At 45.5% G+C, this 12,736-nt stretch overlaps 1 protein-coding gene across 2 annotated transcripts in view; it reads right to left on the bottom strand.

Moving 5' to 3' along the window:
- NCF2 (neutrophil cytosolic factor 2) overlaps positions 1-12,215 on the bottom strand; it is a 46,258-nt gene extending 34,043 nt beyond the window's left edge. For both annotated transcript variants that reach the window (XM_086343463.1, XM_086343465.1), the window contains exon 1: positions 11,834-12,215. The gene's annotated coding sequence lies outside the window, so the exon portion shown is untranslated. The remainder of the gene's footprint in view (positions 1-11,833) is intronic.
- Between the last annotated feature and the right edge of the window lie 521 nt (positions 12,216-12,736).

Genomic DNA, 12,736 nt, shown 5'->3' with positions numbered 1-12,736 from the left:
CTAGTTCCACACTCCAGCTAGCAGAGATTCCCCCCTCCTTTGTACCACCTCCTCCCAAACAATTGTATTTGTTGCCGTTTCTCTTTTCATTTGCCCAAGCTCTTAGACTCCTGAATAGCTGGGCCCATGCCTTTTCAATTCTAGGATTCCCAGCTCCTAGAATGGGAACACACTCAATACATGACGAAGGGATGCATTCCAAAAAGAAGTTAGAGATCCTTGGCAAATGACCAGCCAATAGCAGTGATGACAGGGAGGGAGAGATACTGCTATTCCATCTGGTGAAAAAATAGAACTCAATCAGCACGTTGATTATTCTGAGGAAAACCAAGTGGTTTTGTAACTAAGCTAGACTTTAAGCTTTCTTTTCACACTGTTATCAGAGTCTGCCACACAAAACTCTCCGGAAGCTGATGCCTATGAGTTTTCCAGTCTTATTTTCCCAGAATGTCCTTCACAGGCCCCTACAAACTCTACCGCTTGCTTCTCTTCCCCCCTGGGTCTTCATTTCCTGCCTCTCTGCTTTGGCTCCTGCTGGCTCCCCTGCTTGGGCTGCCCTTCCCAATGTCTGCTCCTTCAAACCCACCTTGCACAGACGTGGGTGCCCTGCTCAGATATCCCCTTCCTCCAGAAGCTGTGCTGAATTCAGGCCCAGTCTTAAGCCCCTAGACCTGTGATCTTACTTCTGAACTCCCACGTGGTTCTAAGTCACCCTCACGTGAGTAAAGAGTGTGTACGTGTGTCTTAGCTCCTCAAACAGACTGCCCCATCCTTGCTTCCCCCAGAGACCCAGCAGTGCTGTGCACACTCATTTCTGTCCAGTTACACCCCTCTCCCCACGCCACCATAAGCCTGTGGATGAACATATCGTCTAACCTCTTGACATGCATCCATCTATTCCCTACAGAGTAGCCAGACTATTTTTTTTTTCTTTTTTACAGCATAAACTCTTTATATCTTTATAATTTGTTTCTTTTTAATTGGAGGATGATTGCTTTACAATGTTGTGTTGGTTTCTGCCATACATCAACATGAGTCAGCCATAGGTATACACATGTTTCCTCCCATTGAAATATGTACATTACCATGTGTAAAATAGACAGCTAATGGGAAGTTGCAGTATAGCGCAGGGAACTATAGCGCAGTTGAACCAGTGCTCAACCTGGTTCTCTGCGACAATCTAGAGGGGGCGGGGTGGGAGGTGGGAGGGAGGGTCAACAGACTAATCTTTTAAAAATACAGGTTGGATCACGTCATGCCCCTGCTTTAAAACCTTCAGTGCCTTAGTTATTACTCTTAGGATACAAACCAAACTCCTTCCCACGGTGCCAGAAGGATCCTCTCTACACACTGCGCCCCCTCCCCCCACCCCAATCCCTGCCCCACCATTTCCCTTCCATCCCTTCCTCACCCCTTCCCAGTGTTTCCATGCAACGTCGCATTGTTAAATGGTTTCCTCTGCTTGGGATGTTCTTCCCCCAACCCCTTGCCCGGCTGGTTCGGTTCCAACTCATCTTTCACTCCCTCAAGAAGGCCTTTCTTGATCCATGACCTTCCTGTGTTCGTCCTTTCTCTCTCTCACAGCACACAGTTCTCTTGGGTCACGGTGTTTGTCACAATTTGTAATTGTATTACAGTAGTCATCGATGGAGAAGGCAATGGCACCCCACTCCAGCACTCTTGCCTGGAAAGTCCCACGGGTGGAGGAGCCTGGTGGGCTGCCATCTATGAGGTCGCACAGAGTCGGACACGAGTGAAGCGAGTTAGCAGCAGCAGCAACAGCAGTCATCAATACTATTAGTAGATGACCTTCTCAACCACCCTTCCTTCATTCCCCATTTTTCCTTTGGTAGAACCCCCATTCTGTTCAAGTCTCCACTCTCTGGAGGCCAAGTGCCTCAGGAGAGATAAACTCCCAACACCGCCCCAAGGAGTGGGGTTCTGACTGGTTCAGGCACAAGCGTGAGATGGAATTCTAGTTAATAACACATTTGGAGAAGGCTGCTGAGGATTTCTGGGCAAGATTTTTTTGCCCTGCTGATTAAAAAAAAGACACATGGAAAGAAACAAGACAGTCCTTATTTTTCCCCTGGACAGTATTATGAAGCTGCGCCTGGAACAGTAGCAGCTATCTTGTGACCACGAGGAAAGCCAGCTAAGAGCAAGCCATTGTTTTAAGGAAAAGAGAATGAAAAACTAAAAACCTGGATCCTTAATTATGTTGGTGAGCTCCTAAGTTAACCCATCTTGGAACTAATTTTCTCAGAATTTCTTTGTTGGCGAGATAAGTCTGTTTATTGTTTAAGCTATTTGAATAGTGTCTTCTGTTTTTTATCATTTAAAACATTCTGACAGACATACCACTATATTTTCCATTCTTGGCACAGCACTGGACATAGTAGGTGTTCAGAAAACCCTTATTGAATAAATTAAGACACTGGTTGAATCTCACAGTTTTAGCTCAATGTTTGCAAAATTATTTCAAAGTTCTGTATAAGCAAGATTTGCATTTGCTTTGCTCACAGATCATAAACTCCTGTTGGATGCGCTCATTCAACGGGAAGCTAAGAATATTCCTAAGGCTTTCCTTTTTCTGGAGGGAGGGACCCCTGAAATTAAACTCATTGTTCTCATTATTCCTTGGCAGTCAGCAATCACCTTCTCCTCCCTACACACTCCAGTATTCTTGCCTGGAAAACACCATGGATAGAGGAGCCTGCCAGGCTACAGCCCATGGGGTCGCAAAGAGTTGGACATGACTGAGCATGCATGTATGCCCCACTTTTAGAGCTTAGCATTTCATCATTCTTCAGCTTTTTCTAACTTTTTTGCAGCTTCTCTCTCAAACTCCCCAAAGGGTGGAAACAGGTCTGTTTCCCCTCATTCTTTCACGCTCTAGGCACATAGCAGGTGTTCTGTGGACCACTGATTGGTTAAATGAACCAAAATGAAGAAACCGGAACCCTACTTGAAGAAATAGCTTTATGGAGTTTTTCATTATCACCCTTATTTGCATACAGTGTGGTACATTACAATAGTAGGCAGAGTATGTACATCCTGTTTCCTTAAATCTAACATCAGAAGATACTGACATTGAGTACGAGACAGGGAAGCCTCAGGAGGTTGGCAGGGAGACCTCATTTATTACATGTGAACTTGGCCTGAATTTCACAGGGAGGACACAGAAAACTCAGTGTGGGTCTCCTTCGTCAGCAAGGCTGGTTGAAACCCTCGAGGCTAAAAGCCTTCCTTCTCCAGGAAGATGTCATAAGTTAGTCCTGTCTAGCCTACCTGGTTAGTAGTTTATTTCTGCATAAAAAGTCATCACAAACTTAGTGACTTACAATAATACGCATTCACTCTCACGGTTTTCATGGGGCAGGCATCCGGGCATGGCCTGGCTGGTCCTCTGTTCGGGTTTCACCAGGCTGAGATCAAAGTGTGGGCCAGGCTGCATTCACCTGGAAGCTTAACTGGGGAAGAGTCTGCTCCTAAGCTCCCTCATATTGTTGGCAGAATTCATTTCCTTGCAGCCGTAGAATTTAGGATCCCAGGGATGGGGGAGCCTGGTGGGCTGCTGTCTATGGGGTCACACACAGTCAGACACGACTGAAGCGACTTAGCAGCAGCAGCAGCAGCAACCCTTACGGCAGAAAGTGAAGAAGAACTAAAGAGCCTCTTGATGAAAGTGAAAGAGGAGAGTGAAAAAAGTTGGCTTAAAGCTCAACATTTAGAAAACTAAGATCATGGCATCCAGTCCCATCACTTTATGACAAATAGATGGGGAAACAGTGGAAACAGTGGCTGACTTTATTTTTCTGGGCTCCAAAATCACTGTGGATGGTGATTGCAGCCATGAAATTAAAAGACGCTTACTCCTTGGAAGGAAAGTTATGACCAACCTAGATAGCATATTCAAAAGCAGGACATTACTTTGCCAACAAAGATCCATCTAGTCAAGGCTATGGTTTTTTCAGCGGTCATGTATGGATGTGAGAGTTGGACTATAAAGAAAACTGAGCGATGAAGAATTGATGCTTTTGAACTGTGGTGTTGGAGAAGACTCTTGAGAGTCCCTTGGAGTGCAAGGAGATCCATCCAGTCCATTCTAAAGGAGATCAGTCCTGGGTGTTCATTGGAAGGACTGATGTTGAAACTCCAGCACTTTGGCCACCTGCTGCAAAGAGCTGACTCATTTGAAAAGACCCTGATGCTGGGGAAGATTGAGGACAGGAGGAGAAGGCAATGACAGAAGATGAGATGGTTAGATGGCATCACTGATTCAATGGACATGGGTTTGGGTAGACTCCGGCAGTTGGTGATGGACAGGGAGGCCTGGTGTGCTGCAGTTCATGGGGTCACAAAGAGTCGGACATGATTGGAAAACTGAACTGAACTTCTTAAAGACCAGCAATGGAGAGAACATCTCTATGTCATCGAGTCTCTGAGCCTAGACCCCTTTTTAAAGGGCCTGCTTGACTAGGTTGGGCCCACCCAGGATAATTTCTCTTTTGATTAAAGTCAGCTGTTTAGGGTCCTTGATTACTTCTGCAAAGTCCCTTCACCTTTGCCATAGCCTGTGAGTGAGAAGCAAGTCTCAGTCCCTGCCCACACAGTGGGATGGGATTACACACGGGCATTTTAGGATTGGAGGGTCATCTTAGGATTCTGCCTATGGTCACTATAGAGTTCCAGTCTTCTCCTTCCCTGACTCACCAGCTGGGTCATTATTCCTGCCCTATGCTCTCATAGCAGCCTCTCTACTTCCCCAACCGCGTGTTGAACCACACATGATAGTAATTACTTGTTTAAGTGGCTGTTTCCCAGCTAGGCTGTAAGCTCCAGGAGTACAGGACCTACATCTGAGTTTTCCAGTGCTATCTTTTGTGCCTATCACATGATAGATTCTCAAAACATCTGCTAAATATCAATGCTGTGGAAGGTGCTTATAAAGTCACTGTAATTATTTAGTTTGGTTGGTTACACATATCCATCTTATCATCCAGATGAAGACATGCATAAGGCTATTCTTTTAAAGTATCCTCATATTAAGCACACTAGACATGAGGATCATTGCCATCTTTGAACTTTTATACACAAGGTACCTGGGCTTCCCTGGTGGCTCAGCGGTAAAAAAAATCTGCATGTCCATACAGTACGCAGAGGTTTGATCCCTGGGTTGGGAAGAGCTCCTGGAGAAGGGAAGGGCAACCCACTCCATTATTCTTGCCTGGGAAATCCTCTGGACAGGGGAGCCTGGCAGGTTATAGTCCATGTGGTCGCAAAGACTCAGACACAGCTGAGCATGCACAAACAGGCCATAATTTTTTTAAAAAATTGAAAAATGAAAAAGAGCCTTGGCTAATAAAAAAAATGAAAAATAGATGTTTGCCCCTCGCCCAAGACTCTAAAATGACAGATCGCCATAGAGGGATGGGAGATTCTCAGAAATTAACACAGAGATCCCAAAGGTGGAGGAAGTGGAGCCGCACTGGGTCCCACAGGGAATTCTTTCCAGCAGTCAGACCCACAAATGATGGATGACGTGGCTCCTGACCAGTGAGAAATCCAAATGCTGGCAGAGATCAAAGAAGGTGTACAGGGAAAGCGGAAGCCCAGAGTGAGTGAAGCTGCAAAAGTACTAAAGGGTGACACAAAGAACTCCTTAGTGTCAGAGGATGAACATAGAGGGTCACGGCTTGGTGCAGATGACGTCACATCAACAGATGATGGCGAGAAAGCAGAACTACTCAGCTCCAACTTTGTTCCTGAGTCATACAGGGAATGAAGACCCAGACAGAGGATGGTGAGGAAGCTGACAGCTGGTCTAAAGAAACTCCAGTCATCTAATCCAGATTCACTGAATCCCAGGAGCAGAAAGATTTTGTTTGTATGATCCCTAAAACCTTGTCAGTTGAAGCACCATGAAGACTGGGGTCGATGCTAGAAAGCCAGGATGGATGGGAAATGTGATTCTAGGTGTCTAAAAGTCATGAATTCTTAAAATGATATCGGAGACTTACCAGTTGATCCCTGGAAAGAATTCTAAAATATAGATTATTAAACAAAGGCACTTAGAAACAAAAGGGAATTGGAATTTTAGAAACCAGAATGAGTTTACTAAGAACAAGTTGGGCCAAAGCAAACTCTTTTCCTTTTTTTGAGAAGATGTTCCTGATAGGTGAGCCAGAATGGTGCATATGCAAATATAAAAGGATGTTTGGCCAAGATATTCCCTAGACAAAGTAATTTAGATGGTTTAGTTGGCCTAATATTATGTCCCTAGAATCTTCTTGAGGTATCAATGTCAATTTGTGCTTTTAACCTTTTTATAAACAACTTGGATCAGATTTACAAGTGACTCAAAGCTTGGAGAGACTATCAACATGTAGAATAACAGAATCAGAATTCAAATATTGCCTGACTCATACTGAATCACAAAACTCCAAGTTGTAATTTAACAGGAAACATGTAAAGATTTACTCCTATGTTTGAAGATTCAATCGCCCCAATATAGGAAGGCAATTGCTCTTTAAGAAGGACGTATTTGAAGACATCTAACAATTTGAGTTGAGTGCACACTCAACATGAGTCAACAGAATCGCATGGTTGCCAAAACAGCTAATGCAATCTAAACTAACAGAAGTGCAACCAACTCTTGTGTCAGTTGGCTCTTGACTCAACCACCCACCCAGAAACCCGCATGATCTCTCTGTTGACCAGTGCAGAAGCTGGGCACCAGCTCCCTAACTCGGAAGATTCTTGTACACATCGTCTCCTATGCACGGTGCCTGTCTTCCATCAGAAGGGCTCCCATTCTGACCTGGCTGGTGTTCACATCTTTCCCCAGAACACTTGGCTCAGATAAGAAGGCACTGTCTAGAATGCCCCCCATTTCATTCAGTCCTTTTCCCCACCTGCTCACATTTCAACAGCCACAGCAGACACAGCTCATATCTCCTTCACAAGGGACACAATCCCTCATCTCCAGGCTTAGCTTCTTTCCAAGGCTTCAGAGCAATCAGCAACAGGGAGTTGATCAGCATCTAATGACTCAAGAGCCTGGCTTAATGATGGGCTTCTTCTGTGTCCTTCTCAGTATTCAGGTTGATACACCTGTCCAGGAGTTCACCTGCTTGACACAGGTCTACCAAGGCCATCACTCCATTCATGTGAATCAAACCCATCAGAGCCATATCCCCTGAGTAAGGACACATGCATACCATCCATGGCTCATGAGATGATTTTAGGCAGTATGTAGACAAACAGTTCTATCATCATAATTACTGTATTATTTTAATTCACTAAAACTTTTGGACAAGTAACATGCTCATGTGGTTCAAAATGAACAAATATGAAAAATTATTCTGATCACTGCCAAACATTTCCCACTCACCAGGAACCACTTGTGTTAACTTATCGGCATTCTCTCAAAAGAGATTTTAAGTATATACAAATGTAAACCCCTGCATGCGTGCATGTGTGCTAAGTCGCTTCATTCTTGTCTGACACTGTGACCCTATGGACCATAGCCCACCAGCCTCCTTTGTCCATGAGATTCTCCAGGCAAGAATACTGGAGTGGACTGCCATGCCCTCGTCCAAGGTATTAACCTCTTGGCCACTCCCCTGTTATGCACAAACCATTTGACACACAGTTCTGTACCTTGCTCTTTTCTCTTAACTAATATTAAGGACTATTTTTCTTTATCAGGACATAGAGCACTTCCTCCCTCTTTTATGACTGTGTAGTTTTCCACCTTAGAAAAAAAGTAAAAGCTAGTATACCAAACCCACAATTTCACAGTTACATTTTATAATGAGGCAGGTTTTTTTTAAGTGAATTAATGAAATAAAAATGCCATAAATAACAGCATAGGTGAAATGAAAATATGGCTAACAATTATGGAAGTGATATATAAAGAGCTGGAGTCTGATAAACACTGACCTCGAGTGGAACTATCAGCTTTCTTGACCAGAAGCCCCTCAAGTCTCCATTTCTTGCCAGCTTCAAAGGCAGAGGCAACACACAGGAGTGGGGAGAGCTCTGGAATCCAGAGACCCGGGTTTGGAGCCTTGACATTCCTCCAGCTGGCTGTGGGTCTTACAGCCTCTCACAGCCTCTCTTTTCTTGGGGAGAAAAGTGTGTTGTGGGGGAGGAAAGATAGCACAGTCAAGGGCTTGGACCACAGTGCCTGTTTGATCAACAGAGGCTGTTATAATTCAGCTATTTTGAGTGAATTGGGGAAAGAAGGAGACGGCAGAATCCTTGTTCTGCATTGCATGTCTCCCTCTGAAAACTCCTCTACACAGATATTGATCAGGGCAGTGAGAAGTGAAGCCATGTACAGTGTATAATAGGATGTATGACCTGTGCAGTCGCTCAGAGCCCCAGGCTTATAGGGTCCCCACGCTTGGTTCAATTCTCCGCTGTCACCATCTTGGAGTGCTTAATGATTGTGAACAAGAGGACACATTTTCACTTTGCAGAAGGCCCTGTGAATTCTGTAACCAGTTCCGTACATACTGTCAGTCACCCATGGCCTGCTCCCTCTTACTGCCACCAGTGACAGATGAGCCTTTGTGGCTCCTGAAAGTTACTGGGGGGAGCCCATCCCATTGGGGCATCTACAGAGTATAAAACCTGGCAGCTTTGCTGTGGCCTGGGTAACACTTTCTGTCTTAGTCTACCATCTGTAACAGACTTCTCAGCACATTCCTAAGCATTCCTCCAGGGGTGAGTCTTTGGGAGCCGCTCTAAGTTCCCCTAGGTTTCCCAGGGGACGTGAGGTGGTCAGAGCCAGGGTTGAAGACGCCTCAGTGACTTCTGTCCCATCCACGCCCCTAAGTTCTATGGAAGCTGTTAAGCACGGCTGGCCCTCTCTCATCCTGGGTTTTCACCAAGAATGCATTGTGAGGTCAGAAATCCTGGATTCAAATCCCGCTCTGTCTTGTACTACCTAAGCCAACTTTCGTAAGTCATGCCAGTTCTCAAGAGCTCAGTTTCCACATCTGCAAAATGGTTCTAAGAACAATGCCTTAGAGACTGAAATGAAATTCCATATAAAAGTGGCACACAGCTACTCATAGGCGGTGGATGCTTTCGGATTTCCAGATTCATGACAGAAAAGTAAACAAACAATCTTTGTTTGCCTCGTGAGGTGCTGATCCCCTGTTGTGACATTCCCACCTCCCACTCCAGGCTGCTGTGAGCAAAAGCCTCTCAGCATGCCGGCACCACCTCCTTAGCCAGACCCTTGGACACCCAGTCCCACTCTGTCCCAACTCTAAGCGGTTTTCTCTCAGTTTCTAGTTTGCCGGCTCACAGCTCTGTAGCTGTTTCCTCCTTAGAAATTCCTAGCACACAAAAGCTTTGCAGAATGCTTTACGACGCCAAGGTACAATCAAAGGCATAAAATTTGTGACACTCTGTCCAGAGTCATCAAAGCCTGAGAAAGTCCCCTTTTATACAAAATGGTGGACTTCCTGCTTTAGAATGTATCATAATTTCCCACTGAACAGAGATTTTCATCCTTCTTTCTCTCCCTCTTTCCACTGTCTGCTTACAAACTGTAGGTGAGACATCTATTTCTTGCAGCCACTGTCCTTCCAGACCCTGTCTTGCTTTTTCCTTCCATCTCTGTCTACTGGGACACAAAACCCTGGGAGGAAGATGGGGGAATAAGGAGTTTTGAAGTCTGGAGAAGTGGTTCTTATCTGGGCAACAAAACATCAAGAAGCTATTGTATTTGAAAAAGAATAGATATATGTGTATGTGTAACTGAATCACTTTGTGCTGTACACCGGAAACTAACACAACATTGTGTATCAACTATATTCCAATGTAAAATAAAAACGAGAAAAAGAGGCTACTGTAATATCTCAGGCAATCAAGAGTAATGCTAAAGCAGCTGCAAGAAGAGGAAAGGAGAGAATAAATGCCAAAGACAATTTGGTTCTGCTCATGGAGACAAAGAGGAGGAGGAATCCAAGATCAAGGAGTCCCCGGGGTTTTCAGCCAGACTGATTGGGAGGCTGTTGTCACGGTGGCTGCCACAGGAAGTGGAGGAGACAGAGAGGTAATTCATCCGCTCCCACAGGTTTATGCAAATAACTCTCAGAGTGAGAGTTTTTCTGGCCACACTGTCTCTGCGAAGCATAAATCTGAGATGGGCTGATACGGCTTAAGAAAATGAGGGTTGAGCTTTAGAGAATTTCTAGGTAAGACAGGTGGAGTCAGTGGAATGTCCAGTGAGCCAGTGTTCAGGGAGACGGGGAAGAGTCTGGGTGACGCAGTCACACACGTCAGGAGGTGAAACCCTTGGAAGGCACTGCCAGAGCTGGGGCCTTTCACAGGAGGCAGAAGTCAGGTTGTGAGGGGCTGAGGAGACGAGGGAAAGCAAGGGGCTAAGGCCGTGCCTTATAGCATGTCGGGGGGGTATCCTAGTTCCTCCACCAAGGATCAAACCAGTGCCCCTTGCCGTGGAAGCATGGAGTCCTAACCACTGGATCTCCAGGAAGCCTTAAACACATAGGCTTGATGCTCTGAACATGTGGGAGGAGTGGCATTGCCCTGGGACTTCAGCCCACACCCCCTTGCCCTAAGGTTCGTGAGCCCCACCAGATTCAAGAGTCTTTCTGAAACCCTGCTCAGTCTGTAGTAACAACTCTCCCCTGATGAAATTTTGTTTTGTTTTGTTTTGTTTTTTCCTTCTTCTCCTTGCTGCATAAGCCCTAGCTGCCTTCCTCCTGAACAGAACTGAGCAGCTAAATTAGCCTAAAGAAACCCCAGCCCATTTCCACAATTGTACCAAACAGGCCAAGAAAACACCCAGGGTTGCAAAGAAGGGCTTAGTGACAAGCAGTCAGGATTCTGACTTCTCCAGAGCTCACCTGCCCTGGGGGGTGGGTGGGGGCATCATGGTCTGAGACAGACCTTTCCCACATGCACCTCCTCCCCTCTGGACATAGAGTCTGAGGCGCCAGGCTTCTCAAGCAGTGTGGATGTGGAGGAGGGGTAATGACAGCAAGAATATCAGGAAAGAAAGGGCTGAGTCCAGTGACCCACGGAGAGTATACCGTTCTCAGATCTTTGTCAGAAATGAACAGGACCCGCCTAGTCCCTTCTACCACCTCTCCTTCCCAGTATGCCTGCCTATTTGCTACTGTGGGTCCCCAAAGAGGAGTCCGAATCCATATTTGCCAGCTTCCCCCTGAGGACAAATAGGCATCTAATTGCTGTAGTTGCAGAGGCTGGAATCCTTCAGGGGTAAGAGGGGTGCTGGCAATTAATGCAAGAGTACTGGAGTGGGGTGCCATTGCCTTCTCCGAATAATCTAACAGTCACTCTCTACTGAGCTCTTACTGTTTGCCAAGCAAGTTCAAGCCCTTGGCTTGCATCATTTCATTCACTCCTCACCAAAACCCAATGTAGTAAAAGAAGCCGAGTCTTAGCTTCAGTAGTTTGTTCAGGGTTACAGAGCTCATCAATGACCAGGATTAAAACCCAGGTCTGTCTGACTTCAAAGGCAATTTATGCTCATTAAAGAAGAGGGGGGCTTCCCTGGTGGTCCAGTGGTTAAGAATCCACCTGCCAATGCAGGGGATCTGGGTTTGATCCCTGGATGGGGAGCTAAGAGTCCACATGTCACAGAGGCAACTCAGTCTGGGCACTACAACTACCAAGCCTGTGCACTCTGGAGTCTCCCTGCCACAAATAGAGAGAAGGCTTAATGCCACGACAAAGATCCCACATGCTGCAGCTAACACCCGACACAGCCAAGGAAAGAAAGAAAAAGGAGGGAAAGAGAAATTACCACCGCAGAGCATCTCACCTATTCTGACGTTGTTGTTCAGTCGCTTCAGTCGTGTCCGACTCTTGTGACCTCGTGGACTGTAGCCCTCCAGGCTCCTCTGTCCATGGGATTTCCCAGGCAAGAATACTGGACTGGGTTGCCATTTCCTTCTCCAGGGGATCTTCCCGACCCAGGGGTCAAACCTGGGTCTTCTATATTACAGGTGGATTCTCTACTCTCTGAGTCACAAGGGAAGCTGAGGTCATTCGCCAAAGTCAAATGGAGACAAACTCTTAAACAAGTAGATTTTCTCTGCCTGGAAAAGAGGCAGGTGAATCCTTGCTCCCTTGGGCTTTCATTTTAACTCTGGAAAAATCTGTGTCATCTGCTGGAGCTCCTACTGAGCTGTTTCCATGGCCCAAGCAGGGACTCTTCAGACAACCTCTCTCTTTGAATTCTAGGATCTCCATAGCAACCTGGGTACCAGCTGGAGGACCTGAGACTCAGCAGGGCCCTGCTTACCAGCCCTGAGGGAAAGCAGAGAGCAGGTGACAAACAGGAAGGATCCTTTATCAGAGGTCTTTTTTTTTTTTCTTTCAAGATACTGTTCTGCGGGTATAAAAAAATGTGTTCAGTTGACCATGAAGTTAGCTTTAAAAATCAGATTCTTTTGCTCAATTCTAGGTAAATTATTAACAAATTGGCTGTTGGTTATGTTTTTAAGTCAAATGTTCATGTTTTAAATTTAGCATTTCAAGGTCCAGCAATTCACTTTCATTTTGTTCAGGCAAAATGTGACAATACTAATACCCCTGAATTAGCTCTAAAACAGCTCAACTACACTCATCATTTTCTTATCTATCTTTATACTTGTTGCTTTAACTGAGAAACAGAAATGGAGAATTGAAATCCAAGGTTGAGATCAAGCTTAGGGAAGTCCTT

Source organism: Bos grunniens, chromosome 16, assembly GCF_055505025.1.
Source record: "Bos grunniens cultivar Pamir isolate PY7600 chromosome 16, Bosgru_T2T1.0, whole genome shotgun sequence".
Taxonomy (NCBI): Eukaryota; Metazoa; Chordata; class Mammalia; order Artiodactyla; family Bovidae; genus Bos; species Bos grunniens.
The sequence above is the reverse complement of the archived record's forward strand: the minus strand, read 5'-3'. Positions and strand labels throughout refer to the sequence as shown.